At 41.6% G+C, this 22,656-nt stretch overlaps 1 long non-coding RNA gene across 1 annotated transcript in view; it reads right to left on the reverse strand.

Moving 5' to 3' along the window:
- LOC144988138 (uncharacterized) overlaps positions 1-22,656 on the reverse strand; it is a 107,945-nt gene that overhangs the window by 65,142 nt on the left and 20,147 nt on the right. Inside the window, exon 2 of the long non-coding RNA XR_013651952.1 lies at positions 14,685-14,793. This is a non-coding gene — a long non-coding RNA (uncharacterized LOC144988138). The remainder of the gene's footprint in view (positions 1-14,684; positions 14,794-22,656) is intronic.

Consider the following 22,656-nt stretch of genomic DNA (forward strand, 5'->3'; position numbering starts at 1 on the left):
ATGACTGGGGCTCACTGCTCTGCCACTTCTGATGGAAAAGAACTGTTGTTTACAAATAGCACAGAATTTAACTGAACTGTGTTTTTTGGAGGATAAGACGCAGTTTTTTTCTTTTTTCCACAGTTTGGCCGGGGATGTGACTCATACTCAGGTGCGACATATATGTGATTTAAAAAATAGCTCATGTTTTCATTATTTTCCCACTATAAAACCACTAAAAGGCACTGTAGGTATGTGTATTGGTACTTGCTACTGAGAGCCGTGCAAAAGAAGAAGCACCGGTCTTGGAGGACTAGGTCAAAAGCAACACAGATGATTTAATGGTTTGAAATGATATCAAGACGTTCGCATGTTCTTTATGCAATGCTTATCTGAATGATTGCTCATATGTTGCACTAGACTATATTAGACTAAAAATATGTTTTATGAAGCTAAATACGAATATGGTAGTGAAACATTGTTACGGGGGGAAATGGGAAGTACCCAGGCGCAGAGAGGAGAGGAGGCAGGAGGATGCAGGGAAACTGGGTTTAATAACAAAACTAAAGACAAAACCAAAACCACTGCATACGGCAGGCAAAACTCGAAACACTAGACAGACTCGAAACCGGGGAAATATACAATATGGACCAGCACAGGAGGAAGGGAAAGACAGCACTTAAATACATACAAGGCAACAAGACACAGGTGGAAACACTCAGGACTGATGGGGCAAGGTAAAACTCGAAACAACAACAAAACAGGAAATACTACAAAATAAAACAGGAAATCAAGGAACAAAACACAAACTGACTGAAACCGTAACATAACCCCCCCCTCAAGGAACCGCACCAAGGTTCCTCCAAGAGTCCAGGAGGAGGGGGCCCGAAAGGCCAATCCAAGGGCCAACAGCAGTCTGGCGAAGCGGATCCGGAGGACGGCCCGGAGACCGCCCTGTCCGGCGAGGCGGATCCGGAGGGCGGCCGGGAGGCAGCGCCATCCGGCATCGACAGTCTAAGCAGCAAACGGCTGGCGGCTCGGGCTCAGAGTCTGGAACTAGTGGCTCGGGCTCGGGGTCCGCGGCAGCGGTAGCGGCTCGGGGTCCACGGCGGGCGGCAGCGGTAGCGGCTCGGGGTCCGCGGCGGGCGGCAGCGGCTCGGGGTCCGCGGCGGGCGGCTCGGGTTCGGGGTCCGCGGCAGGAACGGAAGGGGTGGCGTCCGGCAACCTCCTCGGAACCGGTCGTGGACGGTCCGACACCCTCCTCTTATCACAACTATGCAGATGATACTCAGATCTATGTGTCACTGACAACAGGTGAATATGGGCCGGTGGATTCACTCAGCCACTGCCTCCAACAGATCAGTGCGTGGATGCAGAACAACTTTCTCCAGCTAAACTCAAACAAGACCGAAGTTATTATTTTTGGCCCACAGAAACAAAGAGAAAGTGTCAGCAGCTACCTTCATTCTCTGTCTCTAAAACCCTCAAATAAAGTCAGAAATCTAGGGGTAATCATGGACTCTGACCTGAACTTTAACAGCCATATCAAGTCAGTAACATCAGCGGCATTTTACCATCTGAAAAACATTGCCAAAATCAAAAACATAGTGTCAAAGCCAGACCTGGAGATACTTATTCATGCATTTGTCTCCAGTAGGTTAGACTACTGTAACGGCCTGCTCACCGGCCTCTCCAAACGAGCTGTAAAACAGCTTCAGTACATCCAGAATGCTGCTGCTCGAGTCCTGACCAGAACCAGGAAGTATGATCACATTAGTCCTGTGCTCAGGTCTCTGCACTGGCTCCCTGTACCTGAAAGAATAGACTTCAAAGCAGCTCTGCTTGTGTACAAGTCTCTCCATGGCCACGCACCACAGTACATCTCTGACATGTTAGTGCCATATGAACCATCTCGTACTCTGAGGACCACAGGGGCCGGCCTCCTGTTGATTCCCAGAGTCAGAACTAAACAAGGGGAATCAGCGTTTCAATATTCTGCAGCTAAAATCTGGAACAGCCTCCCTGAAGTCGTAAGACAGGCCTCTTCTGTGTTCATGTTCAAATCTAGACTTAAAACATTTCTGTTTAGCCGTGTATATGACTGAAAGGTCCTATCTGCACTTTTCTTTCCTTTCCTTCCTTTATTTTTAAATCAATTTTCAATTATTATTTATTTATTTATTTATTTATTTATTTATTTATTTATTTATTTATTTATTTATTCTTTTAAAGTAAATTTTACGTTGATTATTTCTATGATGTATTGTGATTTTAATGCATTTTTCTGTTTTGTGAAGCACCTTGAATTACTTTGTGTACGAATTGTGCTATACAAATAAACTTGCCTTGCCTCCTCGGAGCAGGAACTGGAGGAGTTGCGTCCAGCAACCTCCTCGGAGCCGGAACGGGTCGAGGTGCGTCCAGCAACCTCCTCGGAGCCGGAACGGGTCGAGGTGCGTCCAGCAACCTCCCCGGAGCCGGAACGGGTCGAGGTGCGTCCAGCAACCTCCCCGGAGCCGGAACGGGTCGAGGTGCGTCCAGCAACCTCCTCGGAGCCGAAACGGGTCGAGGTGCGTCCGGGACCCTCCTAGGAGCCGGAACGGGACAGGGTGCGTCCGGTACCCTCCTCGGAGCCGGAACGGGACAGGGTGCGTCCAGGTTCACCTCCCTGGACGCAGGACCGGGTTGGGGAGCTTCCAGGTCCACCTCCGGAACCACGGCGGGACGCCGAGAAGGGTGGCGGCGACGACGGCGGCCCCCTCTTACAGCCAGTCGACTCCCGTTGAAGTAGGAGGCGGGGAGCTGACCCTCCAAAGTCCACTGGGACTCAACCCCCTCCTCCTCCAGGTAGGGGTCCTCCCACAGCCACAGGTCCTGGTCCAGAGGGTCCAGGAAGGACCGATGCCGGAGAACGTCTCGCTCCAACCAGGAAACAGGGGAGGACTTAGAATGGGGGCGGCGGTGATGTGGTCGACCCCCCCTTACGGCCAGGCGACTCCCCTTAAAGTCCCTGTAGATCTGGGAAGAGCCAGGGGTCCACCAGAGACAGGTCCCCTCTGCTGGGTACTGGTAAGGCTGGTCCATAATGTTACGGGGGGAAATGGGAAGTACCCAGGCGCAGAGAGGAGAGGAGGCAGGAGGATGCAGGGAAACTGGGTTTAATAACAAAACTAAAGACAAAACCAAAACCACTGCATACGGCAGGCAAAACTCGAAACACTAGACAGACTCGAAACCGGGGAAATATACAATATGGACCAGCACAGGAGGAAGGGAAAGACAGCACTTAAATACATACAAGGCAACAAGACACAGGTGGAAACACTCAGGACTGATGGGGCAAGGTAAAACTCGAAACAACAACAAAACAGGAAATACTACAAAATAAAACAGGAAATCAAGGAACAAAACACAAACTGACTGAAACCGTAACAAACATATAGTCAGTCTAATATTGTTATCTATTCCATCAATATGATTTGCCTTTCAATATGAAGTGTCCGTTCTTGGTCCCACACTCAAAAAAGGAAGTTACCAGCCAATTAACTTTACGAAAATTTAACTTGTCATTTCAACCATAAATGTTATGTTTGTAAATCACACGTGAATGAATCATGTCGATTGTACATAAAAATAATCAATTTAACAGTTACTGATTTCAATCATGTTGATCCAACATGATACCATTAAATTGGATTACATTAGTAATCGCAAGGAATTGTGGGATACCATTTTCTTTGCCTATCTGGGCAGATTGGGGTTTAATTGTGAGTTTTTGTCCATGGGTTTTGTTGTCTAGCTGTTTTACTCTGTTTTAACCCTTGTGATATGACCCCACCCTTACATTGACGTGTTCTCCCTACCATGACAAAGGTGGATAAAGGTGGAAAGATTTTCTTGTAATCCATGGACACCAGTGAAGTTCACAAATCATTGAAGAAAAAAGGTTCAGCGCACTGTCTTGTGGGTCTAGATGACCCAACTCCCAATGGTAAAGTTCCGAGGATAGCACAAGGGTTACATAGTAATTTAAACTGTTATGTTTATTTCTTTTTGCACCATGAGTGTGGGAGAGGATGATGACCAACCCCCTTGTACGATATTTTGCTAATATCCCAATACTAAAGACAGAGTTCACGGCACGTGAGCTCCTGCCTTGTAATGCGAGACATTGCTGGCTAATTCATGTCTTTGATATGGAAATTATAATTCCCATTGGTTGAAATCTAGAAAAGTGTGTGAATTTCAGTTGTATAACCAAAATTAAATAAAAAATAACAAAAAACATAAGTTAGATCAACATATTATATTGAGTTGGGTAGACGTCCAAATTTAAGTTGAATAAACTTGATTCAATTATGTGTTACCAATTGAAGTGATTCATTTAAATTGGATCAACTTTTTTCTTTTTAGAGTGAGCAACAATATTAAGTTAAAGTTGGGTCCAACTGTAGTATTTAAATTGAATCAACTGAAATTTATTAGGTTGAACCTAAATACATTAAGTTGACCCAACCTAGGTACATTAAGTAGGACCAATATGATTCATTTTTGTTCAGGAAAAGGTATCTAATCAGGTGGAAATTCTTTCCATAATTTCTTTTAAGTCATTCAATGTGAACGTTTTTTGAGTGCATATTTTGTCAAATGAATTTCTCCCAGAAATACGATCTTTTTTGATTTTCTTTCTTTATTAATATTCTTTTATTTTGATGGGGCTATGCGACTTGTATTCCGAAGTGACTTACAGTCGATGTTTTAGGGGGCCTTCAGAAAAAAAGTATAGGTACTAAAGATAATTTTAAAAAAGTGTGTTAAAAAGAAAAGTTAAGATCTCATTTTTGTGAAAATGGTTCTCATTTTGCCCTCAGCTATAGCTTTTCTTGAAAAATACATTGGAGGCATCTTTCATTTAGATTTATAAATGATAGTACCATATTTAATTACATCCCCTGAAATCATGAAAGCAACACCTTGTTATAAGATATTGATGCCAACAAGACGCTAAATGTTGAGAATTAGAATAGATAAAATGTTGGTTCAGTGACAGTCGTAAACCACATCATTTCTCTTCTCAATGAGACTTTGGCCTGGCATCAAAATGGGATAACGATCCCCTGCTGTTTGTTTGTATTTTAGACGAGTTCTATATACCTAACAGAGTGTATTCTCTCAAACTCCAGGATTAGATCAAAAAACAATATAAAAGACACAATCCCAGAGCCACTGGTCCAGAAATGCAATAACATGTTTTTCCTCATTCCAGCATTAATGAAGTTCATTCGTACCAGTTTAGTGTAATTCGTACAATTTGAAAGATGGTCTCCGCATTAGCAGCAATGAACAAGTACAATGACAATTTCATTACCATAAGTAGACCGGTACATCATAAAAATCATAATAAAAATTGCTCCCCAAATTGCCATATTAGATTCTTTATGGGGTAATTTCAAGACTCCACGTAGTAATAGAATATTTTCTTTACCCTCCAGTGCATATTAAACTCACTTATCTTCCTCCTATAAACTCTATGCATTGTGATTTTAATGAAAAATTGTGGAAAGTTGAATCTTTTCTTCAAAGGAAAATTAATTCACAGAAGGAAAACTATTCTGTCTGACGCATTTAGAAAGGATGATTGCTATTTTCGATATTGTCAGAAGATTTTGTTTCATAAGGGAGGATTGTAATGGCTAATAAAGGATTAAGAGGCAGAGTACTTCAGATAAAGAATAGGTCTAGTTTGAATGGATGGAATGGATGAAGCAGTGGGGTCAAGGAACGCCAATAAAAGATTGATAAATTTGTAGAAATATTGATATTTTTTCACATTTTCAGTGGAATAAAGCACATTAGTACAACAGACTAGTTACTGCCTCCTTCATAATTGAGACCAGACCTTCTGGCAGTGCCCCACAGCTTATCATTAATCAAGCTGAGTGAAGCTGAGGCGTTGTGACAGCTTTGGACAGCGTTGGATGGGGAAGGTGCTTTTTCAAGGTAGATAGGCAGCAAGGCAAACCTAAAAGCTATTCATCTGCTATTCAAGCAACTCAGCTGTCTCCTAATAAAATTCCCTTTTTGCTCCTCTTTTGGGCCAGATTGTATTGTTCAGTGCAGCTTGGTGCCATGTGCATCAGCCGTCAGTTCCCTGCTGCTAGCAACGAAAGACTGCTGAGCTTCCTGAAACATTTGGTCAACATCCAGTGAGAGTCAGAATCTCTGCTTCTCTTTTGGAAAAACATAAAATTAACAATTAATTAACCACTGTTTTTTTGGTGAATTTGTTTTAGAAAGCACTAAGAAAAGCTGTTAATAATTTGATGGTCATAAGATACGCACAAATAGTAACTGAATAGACATTACCTAGAGATTACCATCCCTATGGGAGAGGTTGTTGAGTCCTTAGTCTCTTGAATTTGTCAGGATGATTAAGAACTGTGTTTTGGGTTGAGAACGATGAGATAAAGATTTCCAAAAGAATTGGGATGTTTTTCCGAATGACATTATTGTGAAGCAGCAGTGGATATTATTATTTTTTTTTTTTTTTCAAAATTACAGTTGCTGCGGTTTTTTTTTTTTTTAACTGTTTAACACATAAAGAAGGAAGAAAAACTCTAAAGAAAAACAAACAACAAATATATACTAACATTTACGGAAGGTGCATTTTTAATCATGTGGTATTTTAACATCCCAAGAGTCAAAGATTTGCAACTGTCCACACATATCAAATCTAGGTTTGCAACAAACATTGTAGGCAGGGTTTTGAGTATCATAAAACTACACGTGGGGGATATATGTGCTTTCTTTACTTTAAACTAAAAACACATCTTCAAGATATTGAACACGACTGTGAGGGATCGAGCGGCCAAAGAGGACAACAGAAGTTTATCAAAAATGAAAATTTTAATTTTCTCAAAAAATGTAAAAAGATGAACAAACTGGGCCCGTAAAAGAGGTCAACAGAAACATAATTAACTCAGGCAATAACTTTAACTTAACCAACTGAACAGACCAAGTAACAGAAACAAACTGACCTAACCAAAGACACAACAGGGGAACATATATAGTGGCTGATCAGACCACTTGAGAAACATGGGGGGGAACTAACATGACTACAAAAGACATTTAACAAAGACTATAAAGACAAGACTAAACACAAAACTTGGCCTCTTAGTGTAAGAGAAAAATCATCAAAAGTGGAACAAAATGAATAATGAACAACAGAAGCAAAGCAAATAAACATTAAATAAGTCCATTGGTTTCTCCCCTGGAGGCTTCAGTAGATGGTGCCTTCCTAATTGCCTGGCTGGAGTATTTAAAGGCTGTGAAGACTTGAGCTCCTCCTTTGCCAGTCCTCACAGCACAGCTCCAGGAGCAGAACCTCAGCCACACCCGTAGCGACCAGTAGCCCCCTCAGCACGCCATGTTGTTTGTGGGTGTGGCAGGGTATGCTGCCATCACAACGACACAAGTAGGCCATTGAAAACTAACTGTTCTTCATTTTTACTAACACAAAGACAGATGCAAACGGTAACTCTAGTTATTTTTGCTGCACTTTATTAAATAAAATAATATTTTCACAGCATTTGTGGTTTCGGATACATGTGTTTTTCTTGAATAACAATAAACAAGCTGCTTAACCTTGTGCTATCCTATGACCCCACCCTTACATTGACGTGTTCTCCCTACCATGAGAAAGGTGGATAAAGGTGGAAAGATTTCATGTAATCCATGGACACCAGTGAGGTTCACAAATCATTGAAGAAAAAAGGTTCAGCGCACTGTCTATTGGGTCTAGATGACCCAACTCCCAATGTTAAAGTGCCTAGGATAGTACAAGGGTTACCGTAAATGGAATGGCTTTGCTGAGTTCTTTTGGATGAATTAGCTAAGGTTTGTGAAGTTACCTGCAGACTGACTCTTTTTGAAACAATGCTGGTGTACAGATATGTACAATTACAATTAGATTAAAAAATAGCTAAAGTGGTGATGCAGTGGTTAGCGCTCTTGCCTCACAGCAAGAAGCCCCCCGGTTCAAGTCCCGGCTGGGGGACCTGAACCAGAACATCAATGGGGGTCCTTTCTGTGTGGAGTTGGCGTGTTCTCCCTGAGCATGCTTCCTCCCACCGTCCAAAAGGCTTCATAGGTTAATTGGTAACACTAAATTGTCCTTAGGTGGGAATGTGAGAGTGTGTGGGTGTGTAATTGTGGACACTCTACCCTGCGACAGACTGGCGACGTGTCCAGGGTGCCCCCTGCCTACGCCCACAAGTGGCCGGGAAAGGCTCCTGCAGCCCCGTGACCCCGAAAGGGAATAAACGGAAGATGAATGAATGAATGAATAAAGTGTTACACTAAATCCTATAAGTATTACAGTGATATCCACCCATCCATCTCCTAAATTTACGTAATCCTCTTCAAGGTCACAGGGTTGCTGGAGCCTATCTAAGCCAATGTTGGGCAAAGGTGGGGTATACCGTGGAAGGTGTGCAAGTCCACAACAAACCACACACTCATTCATACATTGGGACAATCGCTCAATAATGCATATTTTTAAACTGCGTATGGAAACCACCATGTACCTGGAGAACACCCGCGCGTGATCAGGGAGAACCAGGGCCTTTTTGCTGTGAGACAAGAGAGGAAAAATTCTAAGTTAATTTTAAGACAATGAACAACTTTGTGATATATAAGTCAACAGTTCAATCACATCAGATCACTCTATTTTTCAGGGTATCAACCTTTCATTGTTTAATCCCATTTTCTACACTGAACTAGTTAATGAGTTGACCAATATACAGTTAACTAGTAGCTACTTTCTTTTTTGTTCCGTCAAAATAATGCAAAGGAAAAAAATACATTATTGCCAGAGAACATAATGAAAAACTAGCAGGTAATTAAAAATGTGTTTCCCAGTACCTCCCAGTAAATATTTATACCCTTTTTTGTGCAACAAAAATATTTAGTTGTCAGCCATAATGTAGCTGACACTTGACAAAATACTCCAGATCATCCTTCACCAAAAAATCAACAGTTTAGCAGAGGGTTACGTCTATTGTTGCTGCAAGTATTCATGCATGTTGTTATTTAACTGGGTTTATATGAGTGCACCACTAAAACCCCAGCCAGGGTGGTCAATGTCTCTGCGTCACTCTTTTCCTTTTCTATTAGAAGCCAGCATGCCCGCTGTCTTCCTCAGTTCCTCTGATTTTAATTGATTAATGACCCTAATTTATAACAAAGACTTGAAGTTATACTTATTGTGTAATTAATCAACTTTTCAGTGTCAGGCTACGAAGATTTAAGCGGAAAATGCCACCTTCCCTTCCTGTGGCAAGACATGCGTGGCGCTGATTTTACCAGCAGTTAAGAGTCTTTTCTTGCGGTAATACCTTTTGACCCATATGACAAATGTGCTCGTGAGAAACGCAGGGTAATTCCTTTTGATGGAGTGACCACCATCTTCCTGCCACAATTCAGTCCACCCAACTAGACTAATGAAACACTCGGTCCGCACCCTCAAAGACTATTTATTTGTTCCAGAATAGGTGCAGGGAAAAAAAAAAGAAGAAAAAAACGCCTGCAGCATCAAATCCATCACAGATAAATCAACTGTATTATATTAAGCTGAAAACAGATGAGAGGTTAAAGAACTAGAGGCAAGACTACAATGAATTTCACCTCTCACAAGCCTGAACAAGGCTATTATTTCTGTTGAATGGAGACTTTTATGACACTTTAAATCCACCGTTATAAAAACGACAATTGATCATAATTTCTGAATGTACTACCGAAATTCCCACTGCAGGTACTTACCCCCTTTGAAGCATTTAAAATTATTAGTAATTTTTCTTGCAGATGTGTTATTCTTTTTTCTTTTTTTTGGGGGGGGGGGGGGGGGGGGGGATGACAATGCCAATTACTCAACATTTTACAAATTACCCTCTTTGAGGAGGATTTAAATGACTCAATAAACCGATTTTTGAAGGGGGAGCCACTTAAACTGTCCCAACATTTTTTTTGTTCTTTTCAAATAATAATAATGAAAAAAGCCGCATGCAAATACTTACTTTCAATTCTGGGTTTTATGTAATATTATTTTATTCATGTTGATTATTTTTTTCCCTTTGGTGGCAATATTTTTTGGACTGTCCTACACTAGAGTAAGACAGAGTTAAAATCAGATTAAGTCAAAACAAAAAACAAAAATATCTGTTTATTTCCTGCTCAATTTTTACATTTTTTTAAGCCACACTGTTTGGATTCCTTATTCATATGTTTTAACTCCCCCACCATGGTTTCTGTTGCTTTCATTCTTTTAGTCGCTATAGTGTCAAACCAAAGATAAGCTGTTGTTTTGTTAGAGTGACAGTATTTGTTAATTCAGCTAGGTTTTCATTCTTAAATTAGGCATCAACTCAAAAAAACTATAGTTGAACTATAGTTTTAATGTTTAAAATTGGCATGAATGAAAAGAAAACTGGTTACTTTTAAAGCACTGCAACAAAAAAATAAAGAGAAAACCCTAAATCGTCATTTGAGGGCAGATGTTTTAAACTATTGTAGCCCTGTCAGAAATGAATATTAATATTTTGATTTACATATTTTTCTGCTTACAAAAGATCTGTAGAACTCTGTAGAATACTTTTTTTGGCTAGGATAAAGTAAATAAGTCAGTTATTGTGTCACAATGTCGTTTATGTTCCAACTTTTTATCTCAACATAGAAGCAATGAATGACTTTGTTGACTGTTGATGCATTTAATTTTTTACAATTTATTTTACCAAATATTTTTAGCTAAAGTCATTATTGAGACAAAAATATTACAACATGTTCCTTTTTATTCCAGTCTGTCCAATATTTTAAGCAGTTTAAATTGTTTTCTATAATCATTACAGTATAACTCGTGATCTATCAGTGACAAACAAAACTGACGGCTTGACTATTTTTAGTCTCTAAGGTAAAACCTAAAGGTTAACGTTAGTTGTTAGCATGCCACCTTCCAGTTGAGATCAGGATGTATATTCCCTGAGGGGAAGCCCTGGTGTCGCAGACAGAAACAGGGTCAATGCAGGCACAAACCACAGAGGAAATGTAACTGAATTCCCTAAAAGGACTCCTTGGTGCAGCTTGACAGGAGACAAGCTGCTACACTGGTGGTGTATCATTCAAAGGATGTGGAATTATCCGATTTTCTTAGGGACAGCAACTTTCAAGCTCATTTCAGATTTGCCACTAAATGGCAGGTGTGCCTGCCTTCTGGGGCTGCCTGCCGCATGCATGGCTGAGCTGCGAAAAGCAATGTCTCATGATGATCGGGTGCAAATCCACTGGTTTGTCAAAACCTGGCAGAATCTCTGGCCCCAGCAATAGCACCTTGTTAGATTGAGGTGCTCAATCAGAGGAGTGCTGGAGAGCCCGGCCAGGTTGAGAGTGGTGATTACCGAGGCATGGCTGTCCAAAGCCAGTGAAATGCTCCACCTCTCCACAGGAGGCCCTCTGACATTCAAGCCTACATTTTCTGAATCAGTCTTGAGTGATTAGGGCAGCGACAGGAAAAAGGACAGATCAAACAATTATTCCTCCTCACCCTCCTCTCTATCCTTTTGACATGTGACAGGGCAGCAGCACTGCAGCTCAGAAGCAGCTCAGAATATCCACTATGTTGAATCATTTTATAGCAATTCAAATCAAAATGACTTTGTTTCCTTTGCAATTTATTTCGTTTTTTTAAAATGGAGCATAAATACTGATCTTTTTTGAACCCGTTATTTTGATGTATGATCTCTAAAAGGGCCTGTTAAGCAGAAACAATACACAAATCATATTGTGTGAAGCCTATTCAGTGTTTTGAAGATAGACTACATGCCACTTTATGCCCTGCAGATTCCAGGAATGATCCATACGACCGCTCTGATTAAAAAGCAAAGCAGAGCTTGTAACAAGTCGGGCTTCCCTCTGGATTTCAAAGGATATTTACATAATGTTTAACTGCAGCATGGCCGCTTTTGTTGTTTGCCGCTGCGCCTTCTCAGCAGCAGGGACACAGCAGTAAAAATTAGTCAGCGTGAGCGAGGGAGACGCAGTACAGTATGTGTCAGAGCACAAGAGGGCAGTGTAAAATCTCTCTCTGACACTCAAAGGTCCCACTAACTCACCTCCCACCTGAAACAACAGCCGTAAAACCTGTTGTAGGCTGCCAGTCTCCAGTGGCTGTTTTCTCCCACAAAGCACAGGCCGAAAATCTGATAACACAGAAGAAACTGGATTGGAATCTGCTGCCAGAGTTGGGGTGACGGTCTTGTGTACATATTCAGTAGGGATTCCACTTTCATCTTTTCAGAGGCGACTTTCCATCTGCATGGGCGTGTTTTCAGACAAAATATCATAAAGATTTACCAAATAAAAAGAAGAGGAGAAGGAGCGGAACTGGAGCCTATACTGGACTAAGACAGAACGCATGATTGATGAATGAGGAAATAAAAACTAAATAGAGTAGCATTATTAAACCTGAATTGAACTAATTGCTAATTAATCTTGAATGTAAATAAAATATAATCTCGATTGATTCAGGCCATTTAAAATACCAAATTAAAAATGTTGTCATCAAACATGAAATTTGAAATCAGGCATTTTAGGAATACTAAAAAGGAACTGTAAATAAAAAAATATGACATAAAGCATATATTTGGTACCTTTTATCCTCAACACCTACTGTGTTCCACATGCTTGCGTAGATGTGCCTTGTGTCTCTTTGCAGGTTTGTTCCAAAGTGTGTTCTTAAAAAATATCCTGCTGTTTCAAAGACTGAGGGATTAGAGTCTTTTATTTATCCCATAATTAATATGACTGAGGAGAGAACACCGCTACCTAAAGACTGGACACAGTAGCCAGCTTCCTGCTGTGGCCAGAGAGCACCCCACTACCCACAATGTACCGCAGGCCGACATCATCAAAGACACAATACCATGTACACCCCATGTTTCTATTGAATTGGCTTAAGCCTATCTTTCAGCCCCTCACGTTTGCTCGCAGAGAATTCAGATAGGGACAAATGAGTCCCTGCAACACACAAATGACCACAAAGGATTCAAGGCATAGTCGCGAGTTTTCCAAAAAAATATGTTTTTTCCTGAAATTTCTGATGTCTTTAGAACCTTTGACACCACATGGTCATTTTTATTTCCCTCCAAGTGGCACAAAAAAGCTTGATCAGCTGCTTCCTGTGCATTGAAATCCATCACCAAAGACAAGTTGGAACTAACTGAATTTCTTTGGGATTATGTGGGAAATGTATTCTGCCTGACCGTTTCGGAAAGAACATAATAAATAGATCTTAGATCTTAGATCTTAACTGAGTGGTCTCACCTCTCTGTCTCACACATGTTGTTCCAAATTGGACATTTTCTTTTCCTGATTTCTAATGCCATAACCAAGATGGAAGGCTGTATTGCTGTCAGAGGGAATGCTGATTTGAAATTACCAGCAGTTGTTTTGGAGAATTCCCTGGTTGCTTTGAAGTTTGCACCCCACTGGGTGCCCTAACTTTGACACAGGGAGCCACAGTTTGGGCTATTTATACATCTTGTGGGAGAATAGGTTCCCCCGTGTAGCAGACCACCCCCTTTTCTCTGAGGATATTCTTAGAATTGCAACAAACTGCAGAATTAATAGTAGACGTTTTTGAAAAAGGAGATACTAAACCATCTGAGGTCATTATAAAAGCAGCGTTTTCTTTTTTTTTTTTTTTTTTTAAAGATTTTGTGGATCTTATCACCACCCAATTCTATAAAGCAAAGAAGTCAGAGTCCAAGCCAACTGTCTCTTGCAATTCTCACACTCTATTGATTCTCACTCTGAAATTTATGTTGCTTTTCAGCGAGACCTCCTGCTGTGACCCTCACTGCCTCCCCGACAGGAGGGTCACTGTGACACAAGAGTGTTGGGCCAGATGCCGAGTGATCCCCTCTGATGCAGCTCCATTTCCAAGAGCCACATCCATCGCCACTACAGGACAATCAGCCAACGCATCAATGAAATACCACACAGCAAACCTGAATTACAAGCATCACCCTGTCTCCTGCACGTAGCTTTTATTTCTATCACCCGCCGCAAGTGTAAATCTATGGAGCAAAGAAGAAAAGCAAAAAAGAAACATTTCAGAAGAATTAGAAACGATAAAGAAGAGGGGAAACAAGAGACAAAGAGAGAAAAAAGAAAAACACAAGTTGAGAACAAAACAACCCAGCTGGTCCACCTTTGCCACCGAAGTCACCCGGTGTTTTTGTGAGGGTGCGTGTGAACAAAACGCTCTTTGAAGTTGAGCTGCAGCACTGTACTGTGGCATCACTACGGCCACTACTAAGCCTGTGGAAAAATGTGCTGGGTGATTATGGAAAATGCTATAGAATCCAGTCATAAATCAAGCAAATTTTCATTCAAATGGCCTCCTCTATGAGACATTTATGTACTGTGTGTATAGCAGCGTCAATGGTGCATAAAAGGCACATTTTGGCACTGAAAAGCGAAATCATTGAGACATCACAGCCCAAATGCACACAGAACCTTCAAGGTCAAAGACTTCCAGATAATAAAACCCCTGAAACGCACAAACGCGCACACGCAAACACACAATTGGGAGTCACAACAAGACTAGAGAGTCGTTAAGGCTTTTATGTTCTGGCTGAAGGAGAAAGATCCACCTGACATCCCAGAGGGTGCTGATCAATCATGGACTGACTGGTTCAAACTGTTTGCGCTAGATTCCACATCTATCACCATCCGATGGAACTCTGTGTCGGACTGCAGACCCTGGAAAAAAAAAAAAAGCAGCGCTTTCAATTAGGGCACTGTGAAATAAATTTGCAGCACTTGATTTATAGTGCAGAACTGATTACACAAGCCTTTTTTCCTGCCTGATGCAGTCAGAGCTAAGACAAGTACTTAAGGAGGTTATTGTCTTGTGTTAAATGGCACACAGGGACATAGGAGAGGGCTACAAGTTTCCATATTCTTCAGAAAAGCTCTTTATAATGAGTCACGGCTCACAGATGCTTTGATGTTTTTAAAGAAAAATCCCACTAATCTTTATAATCAAAGCAGAAGTTTAAAGCTTCAAATTTCAAAAAAAAAAAAAAAATTAAAAAAACTGACGCTCATATGAAGGAGGTGGATTTTATTCCTCAGACCTTTCATAATATCATATTAAAAACCCCAAATGTTAAACATTTCAAGGAGGAATTCCCCATGCTAGGCATATATGTAGATAATGTCATTTCTTTAAATGTTGCCACTAGCCTCTTCCTCAGGGGAAGATGGGAAGGTTTAACAATAGGTACAAGCTACAGGCAGAGCACAGAGTCACGCTGCACCTCATGAATATCATTATCTGGGAGCTGTATTTGTATTACTTTGGGATTACATCTAACCCTGTAAAGCAAGCTGATTGTGATTGTGAACATGAAAATATGTAATAACATAATCATATGTAAAGTAAATGTAAAAATAAAAATCACAGAGCAGCCTTAAACTATCCCAGTTGGCTGATTCACAAAAAGATCAGTCATTTGCTTTCCTCATAAGAAATTGATCCAGTGATGTGCGGTGTGTGTTTAATATACACTGCAAATAATGAGATACTGTAGTACCAACACTTTCTTTAGAAACCTTGTCATAATTTTTAGAAGGAAATTCATTTTTGGGATGATAATACTCATACAATACTCAAAAAAAATCAAAGGACACACTTGTTCTCATGCTTCCACGCCATCGGTGAGAGGGCTTATACCAAAGAGCAATGATCTCGTACCAGAAGCTGGCAATTACGACCTTTTACTGTCAGGGAACGTGGAAGAATTTCACCCTCCCATGCACGTGGGATGGTCTAAACATCAAAATGATCTACCCCAAAGATTTGTCATGGCCTTGACTTAAAGGTGCTGCAAAACGCTCGCCACAAAACAGCATCAACTGACTATTTCTTTTTTTATAAAAGCCACTGTCTTTAGGATGAAGATATTGGGGCTCCCAGAAAACACTGAAAGCTAAAAAGTTTGTACGAAGTGCTCTAAGATAAGATGATCTTCATTGATCCCACCGTGGGGAAATTCAGTTGTCACAACCCCCGGTATCAAAATGCAAAGAAAGGAAAACGAAAATGTGCCAAAAAAATCAAGAGAAAAAAATTAAATAATAAAAAATAAAACTTTACATCTCTAGAAAATCTCTAATTATACACAGAAAGTGAAAGTTTTGTCAGCAATGAACCATTTTTTGCATGTGCTGTGAAGTTGCACATTCTAATAGCGGTTGGATTGAAGGACCTTATTCAATTTTAGGAAATATGTCATTTGAAAAATATGTCGGGTTAGAGAAAACAGCAGCACTTTCTTCAACAGAGTGTTAGGCTCAGGTGGAATAATTAAAAAAGCTGCAGATCAAACCCCCGTTAAGGCCAACCGATCAGGACCAAGTGAGAGCAGAGCTCAGCTAAACGCATAAATTCGCTACTTCTCTTTAAGCAAGATGAAAGAATGTTCCGCTTGATACGTGCACCACTTAAACACTTTGACGGAGGTGATCGACCAACCCCCCAAAACGAAGTGCTGTGACAACAGATGATCTTCTCAGGTAAGCACCATCTTGCTTTTCAAAGTGCTTTTCACCGCAACTCATCATAAGAGGTTGATTTCAAAGTCACTGCCAGGCTGAACTAGACAGATTTCCTGCCCATGTGGAAATGTGGCGAAGTCACGGATGTCTTGGAGGCACAGGTGATAATAGGGCCTTAATCACCCTGCTGGTTCTGCTTGTCCCTCTCAATGTCACATATCCGGATGAACGTGGTAAATATGAGCCTTCTGGAATAATGCCACTTTATCTGTTTTTGTCAGACCCAAGGTCTTGGTCACATGAAGTGGGTAAAAAGATGAAAGGTGTATTTAATGTGTGCAGTTTTTTTTTAAAGCCAGGATACTGTATAATCACTTGATTAATACTATTTGGATGGTGCAAGTTTGAAACTCCTGGATTAAAAAATAAAGCTGAAATGCATATTTTTGCATGCAAGATGTACAAGCTCTCAAAATGTGAGGCGGCTGCTTTACGAAAGATATGCTTTTCTGACATTTATGCCTGATTAGAGATTTTTCCTCTCAGGTCACTTTTGTGAACTGAATGATAGATTCCAAAATAATACAGAAAAATGCATCAGTCCAGAAATGTTTCTTTTTTTGCTGTATTTGTGTGAAAATATTGAAACAGAAATCATTGAGGAAAAAAGCTTCACAAAACAATTGTTTAACAAAGAAGAATCTTGGCAGAAATATCCCTTTTTTTTACCCAACTTCCCTCCCCGTCCCCCATTCAGTCATGCCATACCACCCCGCTGTTCAATTCCATCTCATTTGTCGTGTATCAAATGCAAACTTCAATGCACTGCCCTCACATATGCTGGGGAAAAGGGAGTCTGATGTTCTGGCTTCTGTCCAATCTTCAGCTGAATAAACACAAGTTCCATTTGCAGGTTGGCAGACACTGTGATGTTTGCCTTTCAAGGCAATCTACCTCCCTCCCTTCCCTCCAGTTCACCCCTTCTCTCTCAAACACAAAGGTGAAGAGTCAGCAAGAGCTTATCCACTGAACAAAGCACTGTGATCTGCGCACACCACACTATATCAGTTGCCGTGACTGGCAAGGGAAACATGAAATATTCTGTAGCGTGCCTGAGGTAGAACATAACAAAACAAACTTTTCAGGATGTGATATCAGTGCAACCTAGAATGGATACAATTGATTATTCTGAGATATTAACATAGGCTGATCGAATCTGCAAACTGAGCCACAATGGTATTCCAGTACAAATTTATTCTTGGGATCACAAACTAATTGAATCATAAAGTGTGACTCAACTTACAGTATCAAATAATCATTTTTCGTTTTATTACCTACCTATTTGTTTTGTTATTTCATAGCCTATTTTGATTTATTTTTTAGAATTTCATGAAAGAAAACAAGCCTAACACTCTTTTAATAGATAAAATAATGTTGTCCTGCAAGTTGTGTTTTTCAGCCCTAAAAGCACAGAAATTATTTATGTTTTTAAAGTTTTACAGAATCCTTTTGTTAACATAAAACATAAAGTAAAGAAGGCTCCTGGCACCCTACCCGCCAATTTTAACCGCACCTTAGATATTTAGGGCCCCTTGGTGTGGAGGGTGAGGGGACATCACTGTGAGTAATCAGGAGATGTCCCCTTAGTGCCCTACTCGCCAATTTTAACTGCACCCCCCTTAGTACACACACCCCTCCCCCTTCAATATATACATTCAAACATAAACACACACACATGCACACAAACACCCTCTCAAACACCCATACACGCACACACATTTTACAAGGAAGGTGGGACCTGGGTCCATCTGTCCCCTACCCCGTCCCTGGTGGGGGGTGTGGGCCCCTTGGCGATGGCGGCCGTGTCCCTTGGGTGCCGGCTCCCTGGGCCCGGCGGTGCTCTCTCCGCACGGTGGGGGGGTTCATATTACACCTGAGCCGGGGGTGTTCGTGTCCCTGGGGGGTGGGTCCTGGTCCTTGCCCCTGGGCGCTGGGCCCCGCCAAACTTCCAACATGGCCGAGCCTGGTCGGGCCATATTTATAACATCCCTTATGGGCCGCCCTTTTTTCCCCGGGGTTCCCCCCTCCTGGGCGGGGGCGGCGGGCCCCTGCCTTGCTCCTACCTGGACCAACCGTGGGCCGGGTGGGTGGCTGCCTGGAGTGCGGAGCGGGTCTCCCTTGGGGGGTCCTGGCTCGTACCTGGGGTCGGGGCGGGGGGATGCCCGGAACTCCTGGGTGGTGGTGGGGTGCTCGTCTGGGGCTGTGGGCGTCCCTCTCCGGTGGGGCCCTGCGTTGGGCTCTTCCGGCGCGGCGGGGGGCTGCTTTCCTGGCTGGGCTGGGGCGGCGCTCTCTTTCCCTCTGCGCCTCCCTGCTCTCTGGCTCTGGGGGCCTCGCGGCGGTCCTGCTGGCCCTGGCCTGGGTGGCGGTCTTGGTCGCCCGGGGGGCGGTTGTTCCCTGCCTGTTCCCGTGTGGCGCTGGGGGAATTCCGGCTGCCGCTGCTGCTGCGGCGGGGGTATGGGTGTGGGGGTGGCTGGGCGCTCCTCCTCCTTCTTTTCACATTCCACCATCCATTTTAGAAGAACATAAACACTCACCTGAGCACAGGTGTTAGCTCACCTTTGCACTAATAGTTTGCATGATTGAATGAATGAAAGATTTCACACTAGTTGGTTTAAAGGCATAAGTATGCGTTCGTGAACACTATCTGTTTTGTGTGCATGTTGACATGTGGACATTTCTGCGGCTAGCAGGTGTGTTGATAATATTTGAGTGTGTGTGAACAGGCCCCGCCCTTTTTGTACTACATTTGAACCGTACCGTAACGATAAACAACCAGTAAACCTGCCTGCTCTATGCTGCTTCATGGTCTTACCCCCCTTCCCCTCCTATTATCACCCTCCTACCCCCCCCCTCTCTCTAACGTCCCTCTCTCTTGTTCCCCTCTTTCCTTTTCCGTCCGGTCCAACACCAAAGATTTTCAAACATGATTGAAATTAATAAAGTTTGGCCTCAATTACAAAAGGGGTTTATTCAGACATACCTTTGGTTTGTCTGAAGATGAATAACCCCTCTTGTTAGAATAAAATATGTCCAACACAAGAGGCCCTCAGCTCTCATCTGTTTGCCTAGCTGTTGGACAGGACAAGTTTAGAAAAAAAAAAAAAAAAAAAAAAAAAAAAAAAAAAAAATAAAGTAAAGAAGGAATTATATTATTTAAGGTTATTTACGCTTAACTAAATAGGTTATTTACGCTTAACTAAATAGCAAGCGGCATGTTTTTACTTCCATATTTAAGTTAAGTTGAAGGCTCAACCAAATGGATTCAGGTGCAGTTCACCAAGCAACCACTAGGGATTCCTCACAAGGCAGTCTCTGTTTCCTGATGGAAACAATTGAATCCTGGTTTCTAAAATCTTTCTTAAACCTCTGTGGGTTGATCTTGCATTGTAATAATTTATTTATTTTGGTTGTTTTTGAGAGATTATGGATTCATTTAGTTATTTAATTTCGTTTCTCCAATCATATTTTTCCAGCAGCACGGAGAGCGCCGTTCCTATTAAAAAGAAACAAAATCCCAATATTATTTTCTTTCAAACACCTTTGTAGCTCACTGTTTGCGTTAAGACAAAAAAGCGGGAGACACTTGCTGTCAGTTTAAAATGTTTATTAAGCTTTTGAGCCCCGGAGACCGAATCAGTGAATATCTCACCAACTGTACCAAGCTGTTTTTGTGTGCCTCCTGATTAAACTGCTGCCAAATTCCGCAGCGCTTTATGGCAATAAAATGTTGTGATCCATTCATGTTATGCAAACTTCTAGCAGGGTATTTATTTGAAATAATAACCTTGAAATATACAGCCCTTATCAAAATAATTTAAAATCCAATCACTGATCGGGAGACAACACCTGATACAGATTGAGCCTGAAACTCGTGACTGGTCCCCAATTTTTGATCACATGATCAGATTGGTGTCAGAAGTCAGAGCTCTGTCTCCCCCTCTGGTCACCAGCAGGAACCGTCTCCAGAATTCATGAGACTGGATGCCAGACACCTGACTTTCATTTGCAATCACTCACAGTAAACTCAAGCACTGTACTGAGCCTCACTCAGTGCGAAGCATTGTTTTGTGACACTCTGCCTGCATTACGGAGCGTTATATCCAGATCTAATCTCTTAATTTCCTGACCCTGTTTTGTCTCCGACTCTGTTTGCCGCAACTCACCTGGATCCGGACAACTCCTGTTTCTCGTTATTGAGTTCTGCCTGCCTAGCCCCGATTTATATTTGTGACAGTTGGGATATCCCTAATCATTATTCCCACCAATTTGAGTAACTTTGGAGAGTCAGGATTCTGTAACAATACAGTAGTCTTTTTCTATTGCATAACTAGTAGTGCAGTATTGCAATTTTTTTAACAGCAAACTGTGTTCTGCGTCCTGATTGGTTTGAAGACCACTGTTTATCTCCTCAGTGCCGTGTCTCCTGAACAGAATGCGTTACCAAATGTACAGATCTTTGTTTTAATACTGGACTTGCTTTTCTTCAAAGGATTGAACCTTGAGAGTTTAAACAAGATAGAAAAGTGTAAATATGTTCAGATCTGTCTGAGAAAAGTATAAAAACTGTGTAGTGAGGGGTTTTAAGCCTTAAAACATCTAGAATCTTACTTTGCAGATTTGACCTATTGCAGGTTATTTTTAGAACATAACTCCCTCGGTAAAAATGAGGGAACACTGTATAAACCAAGATGGAGACAACCTGAGTGGTTTTAATACATTTAAAGTACAAATCAATGGATTGCGAGACCACATTCATTGATAGTGTAATTGATAGTGTTATCCCTTTAGAATGAGTGAGCAAGTGGAGTTGTCTGTCTCATATGGCCCTGAAATTGACCAGTGACCTGTTCAGGGTCTACCCCACCTATTGCCCTATAATAGCTGGGATAAACTCCAACAACCTCTGCAACTCCTCCTAGGATCAAGTGCAGACAGATAATGAAAAGTTGGATGAATGGCTTCATGCCATAGGATAGTGGCAGAATTTATATGATGTTATGTTGTATGTCTGTGAAATAAACCACTGGTAAATGTTATAAAAAGAATGTTTTAAGTATGGTAAATAAAACTAACTTAAATTTAACCTTTTAAGAAAATTGGTCAGAAAAAGACAAAAACAAATTAGTATTGTGTGCTTGTGACTCAGGATGTTCTTTCATTGACACCAAAGAAAAACTGGTCTGTTGTTTCTGTCAGTTGAAACAAATAGAGGCTTTCTGTGAGCATGAAAAACCCTGTCGAATCACCAGCGGAGCCCAACAACTGTTAGCTGTGCATCACAACAGCCAGGAAAGACTCAGAATTACCATTTCTTTTGACGTGTGGCAAAAGGTTTTCTTTAACCTGAATAGAAATCAGTGAATAACAAGAAGTTAGAAGGTACAGAGTCAGGGCAAAGAGTGAGAGAAAGCCAAATCCCAGCCCCGGGGCTTGACGTTGGAACACAATGGCCGCCAAGGCAATAAAAGGAGTCAACATTTCTTATTCGTTCCCTCCCCTAGTTCCACCTGCATTACAGTGAACCTTAATGTGTCTGATTAGTGATGGACTATTGTTTTAAACCTACTAATGCCAACCTCTTCTGAGCCTTTTCCCAGGGCACTCAGATCAGCAAATCAGACGGATTCTGGAAAACGGTATTTTACCACACAAAGTGGTTGATAACATGGACCAACAACTTTCATATGTATGATCTTTGAATATTCATAATCACTCATCTTCTTCTAATCTGTTTTTTCCCTTTCGGGTCACGGGGCTGCTTGAGCCTATCCCAGCCAATTGCGGGTGAAGGCAGGTGATACCCTGGACACGTCGCCAGTCTGGCGCAGGGCCACAATCACACACTTTCCCATTCCCACTTATGGACAGTTAAGAGTAACCAATTAACCTATGAAGCAGGATTTAGGGCGGTGGAAGGAAGCCGGAGTCTCTGGAGAAAACCCACACATGCACAGAGAACATGCAAACTCCACACAGAAAGGTCCCCCATTGATAATCATTCTA

This window comes from Oryzias latipes, chromosome 20 (genome assembly GCF_053564925.1).
Source record: "Oryzias latipes strain Hd-rR chromosome 20, Olatipes_Hd-rR_3.1".
In the NCBI taxonomy this organism is placed as follows: domain Eukaryota; kingdom Metazoa; phylum Chordata; class Actinopteri; order Beloniformes; family Adrianichthyidae; genus Oryzias; species Oryzias latipes.